The sequence below is a fragment of the Schistocerca nitens genome, chromosome 4, assembly GCF_023898315.1.
Source record: "Schistocerca nitens isolate TAMUIC-IGC-003100 chromosome 4, iqSchNite1.1, whole genome shotgun sequence".
In the NCBI taxonomy this organism is placed as follows: domain Eukaryota; kingdom Metazoa; phylum Arthropoda; class Insecta; order Orthoptera; family Acrididae; genus Schistocerca; species Schistocerca nitens.
Window position 1 is genome coordinate 856,946,789 of NC_064617.1, and position 4,902 is coordinate 856,951,690.

A 4,902-nucleotide genomic window follows, 5' to 3' on the forward strand; every position below is an offset into this window, starting at 1 on the left:
GTGAAAGATCTCTTGCGCGCATCGTTTCGTGATGATCGTGTGCTCAGCCGCCACTTCCGTCATGCTTGGCCTCCCAGGTCCCCAGACCTCAGTCCGTGCGATTATTGGATTTGGGGTTACCTGAAGTCGCAAGTGTATCGCGATCGACCGACATCTCTAGGGATGCTGAAAGACAACATCCGACGCCAATGCCTCACCATAACTCCGGACATGCTTTACAGTGCTGTTCACAACATTATTCCTCGACTACAGCTATTGTTGAGGAATGATGGTGAGCATATTGAGCATTTCCTGTAAAGAACATCATCTTTGCTTTTTCTTACTTTGTTATGCTAATTATTGCTATTCTGATCAGATGAAGCGCCATCGGCCGGACATTTTGTAACTTTTGTAGTTTTTTTTTTTTTTTTGTTCTAATGAAACCCCATGTCATTCCAAGCATGTGTGTCAATTTGTACCTCTCTATCTACATTATTCCGTGATTTATTCAGTTTTCAAATTTCTACTGACTTTTTGATCACCCTGTATATCAAAGTCTGGTTGGAACCCTCCAATATCTGGGGTTTCCCCATGCATGTCTTCAGTGATTATTGGGGCTCAGTTAGAAGCGGGACTCATAAGTGAAGACATTTCTACTCCAGTCAATGAGATTCCAGGCTGAAGACGTGTCTGGGGATGCCCCAGGCAACGATGGGGTACCAACCTGAATGTCGCCGCCAGATGACTTGGCAACCAGGAGCGATGGTCTGGGGTGCCACTTCTATACATAGCAGGAGCGCTCTGGTTGTCATCTGCGCCACCTTTACAGCACAGCGGTATGTCGACGATTATCTATGCCCACATATTGGTAGAGTTTTGTTGCTTGCCTTCGTGCTTGCCAAACCCTACCTTGGGCATAAAGTCGCCGGATCCCTTTCCAGTTGAGAAAGTTTTGAGCCTTATGGGCAGGGACCTCCAACTGTGTTGAGATTTTGACGATCTAACGCGCTAATTGGATATAATTTGGCACGATATACCTCAGGAGGAGACCCACAATACTGTCAACCAATGCCAAGCCGAATGACTACCTGCGTAAGGGACAGAGGTGGAACAACGCTTTATTGACTAGCTCAGTTTGTGAAGCTTTTTCTCTTGAATAAATTATCCTGATTTTCTGAAATTGTAATCATTGTCCGTGCATGTACATAACATCTGCCACTTTTCGTCCAATTAGGATAATTCGTGCGTCGTTTTTTGTCTTAGAATTATAATCTGTAAAATTTTTGAATTGATTAATGTAATATATGAAAATAGGACAGAATGTTGCGTTACATTGTTGTGGGTCATTCCAAAGGTCAAATTAATGACAGTCTAAGGGATACAAGTGATGTCCTTGGAGGCAGAAGGGTGTAAGTGATGACTACATTATTGGTAAAAACTTAGCATGTAACGGAACTACACCCAAACACATTAACAATATTTTTTTTTTTTTTCGAAATCTCTTTCGATACAACTGTCGATCGTTTAATCATGAAACGGTTTGATACGTTTGCAGACTTGTGAAATGTATTACTTTTTATACATGCCGAGCCGTGCACGGCTCGTGTTCACCTCATTAACTGTTTGTCTTCTTCTATTACGGTAGTGCCACCTTGTGTTCTTATTCCATTACTTCCTCCCTTACTTGCCCGTGAGTGGCAGCAGCAGCGCGTATCGATAAGCGCACTGTCGTACCACCTCTGGAGCGACTGATAGTAATTCCGGGTCGTCGTGTGTCAGGTAGTCAGCGAGTGCGAGACGCACCAGCAGGGCAGCCGCGACGGAGCAGCAGTCGCGGATGGACCAGCAGTCCAATCGGTCGGTTGGCATCGAGCAGCTAGCAAGCCCCCGTCGTGCGTAGCCGGCCTGGATCCGCTGGTGGTGTACATGCGCGGTTGGAGTGTGAGGTGCTGCTTGCGAGTGCTACGAAGTTCGTCGCCCACCGATCTTGTACATGAAAGTTTAGTCCTCACTTAACATACTATCGAGCCTCAACTTCGTTTGATCCTGGTTGTCGCTTTTGGGACATTCCCTCAAGCAACAACGTGTGTATATTTAAGTCGGCTAAGATTCCAACTGTCTTCCTGTGAAATTTAACTTAATTTATTCCTTGTTATGGGAGTCCACCAGCGGCATCTTCCGCCTTCTGGCCGTTGACGTTCCAGTTACCCGCCCTGGTCGTTGACGTAAATTTAGGCTGTTTATTTTCCTCTTCGTGTTGCTGCTGTCCAGTGCAGCGTGTAGTTCGACAGCTCAGGTGTTGTTGGTCGGTGTGGGTGCCAATATTCTGTGTGTCGTGTATTTTGTGGTCGTTTTGCTGGTTGCGTGGAGCGAAACTGATTTGGTTGATTGGTCGGTTGGCTATCTGTCGGCTGGGTTGCCTCCAGATGAAGAAGTCGTTGGACAGGCTGCCTGTCTCACCGAAACGGGCGTTAGTGTTACAATCCCAGGCCGACCCTTGGAAACTTCTGAGTGCTGTTCCTTGTGTATTATGTAGTAATTTCCCTGTTTGGATTTTAGTTATTTGGTTGATGTGTGGCCTTCAGTCGAGTTTTAATGTCTCTTAAATTAATGTCCTTGTCTTGCCCTTAAGGCATACGATTGTTATGCTTTTGTTTTAAGATAAGGCATTCTGCCTTTTGATTGAAACTCTTCTTATTGCCTAATATGCGGCCTCCAACCAAGTTCCATTAAAATTAAATTGCTAAGGCCTTCAGCCTGTTTAGAATGAATATTTAGAAAATATTCTTGGGTGAAACCTCCAGAAGAACCTAGTATTTCAATTTCTTGCTTAGGCCTTGTGTCTTGGATTTTGAGTGTGGCCTTCAGCCAACTTAAAGTTTATCAAAGGAGGTCGATTAAGGTTTCGAGTGTTTTGCAACCTTGTTGTAATATTGTGTGTTGGTGAATAAAGTTTAAAGTTTGTATGTTGAGTGAAACTGACTGCAGCATATTTTGGCCCCTTTCCACAACCTAATCCGCTCTGTCCTGCTAGTGCAGGCATTTCACATGCATTTTTTTAAAATGAAAAGATAAAAATACTACATCTTTAATAGCCCGCCCGGCTAGCCGCGCTGCTTTCCGAGCGGAAAAGCGTGCCGATCCCCGACACGAATCCGTCCGGCGGATTAGTGTTAAGTCCGGTGTGCCGGCCAGCCTCTGGATGGTTTTTAAGGCGGTTCTCCATCTGCCTCGGCGAATGCGGACTGGTTCCCCTTATTCTGCCTCAGTTACACTATGTCGGCGATTGCTGCACAAACACTGTCTCCAGGGGGGGGGGGGGGGGGTTCCATGGGAACCGAACCGCACAATAACCCTGGGTTCGATGTGGGGCGGCGGTGGGGTGGGTGGACTGCTGTTGTGGCCTGTCGTGGGATTGTGAACCACTGAGTGCTACGGCGAGACGAAGCCTCTGCATTGTTTCTAGGTCCCCGGTTTAATAGACACAAAATACGCACACACATCTTTAATTGTAAGCGACTGCTCTACTCCAACGGTTTAAACAGCGACTTAATTAAAAGTAAAATTCATTCTGCGAAAATCTAGTAATCGGTTTCGGCGATTGGCTTGGTGAGCTCCAAAGTGACGTGCGCAACAGGAGAGGGAAGACAGACAGGGAGAGTCACTGAAGTGTGTGGACGCTTTGTCGATGGACGCAGATGTAAAGTTGTTGTGGTGGTAAAAAGTGCTTTGAAATTTCATGAGAATGGTGTGGTTTTTCACGTACACACTATTAAGTCGTTTCTGACATCATCTGGTCGCAGATGCAAGAATTTCCGGAGTTGGACACCATGAAAATCTATGAGTCATAGCTCCCGCTGGAACAATGGTTCTGGGCAGTGCCTTGTTGCTTGGCGTGTATTAATTTATCAGAGACGTGAAGAAGGATCACTGATCACCATCGTTCTGACGACGCAACTACTGTCACACATACAGGGTGTTTAAAAAATGACCGGTATATTTGAAACGGCAATAAAAACTAAACGAGCAGCGATAGAAATACACCGTTTGTTGCAATATGCTTGGGACAACAGTACATTTTCAGGCAGACAAACTTTCGAAATTACAGTAGTTACAATTTTCAACAACAGATGGCGCTGCGGTCTGGGAAACTCTATAGTACGATATTTTCCACATATCCACCATGCGTAGCAATAATATGGCGTAGTCTCTGAATGAAATTACCCGAAACCTTTGACAACGTGTCTGGCGGAATGGCTTCACATGCAGATGAGATGTACTGCTTCAGCTGTTCAATTGTTTCTCGATTCTGGCGGTACACCTGGTCTTTCAAGTGTCCCCACAGAAAGAAGTCACAGGGGTTCATGTCTGGCGAATAGGGAGGCCAATCCACGCCGCCTCCTGTATGTTTCGGATAGCCCAAAGCAATCACACGATCATCGAAATATTCATTCAGGAAATTAAAGACGTCGGCCGTGCGATGTGGCCGGGCACCATCTTGCATAAACCACGAGGTGTTCGCAGTGTCGTCTAAGGCAGTTTGTACCGCCACAAATTCACGAAGAATGTCCAGATAGCGTGATGCAGTAATCGTTTCGGATCTGAAAAATGGGCCAATGATTCCTTTGGAAGAAATGGCGGCCCAGACCAGTACTTTTTGAGGCTGCAGGGACGATGGGACTGCAACATGGGGCTTTTCGGTTCCCCATATGCGCCAGTTCTGTTTATTGACGAAGCCGTCCAGGTAAAAATAAGCTTCGTCAGTAAACCAAATGCTGCCCACATGCATATCGCCGTCATCAATCCTGTGCACTATATCGTTAGCGAATGTCTCTCGTGCAGCAATGGTAGCGGCGCTGAGGGGTTGCCGCGTTTGACTTTTGTATGGATAGAGGTGTAAACTCTGGCGCATGAGACGATACG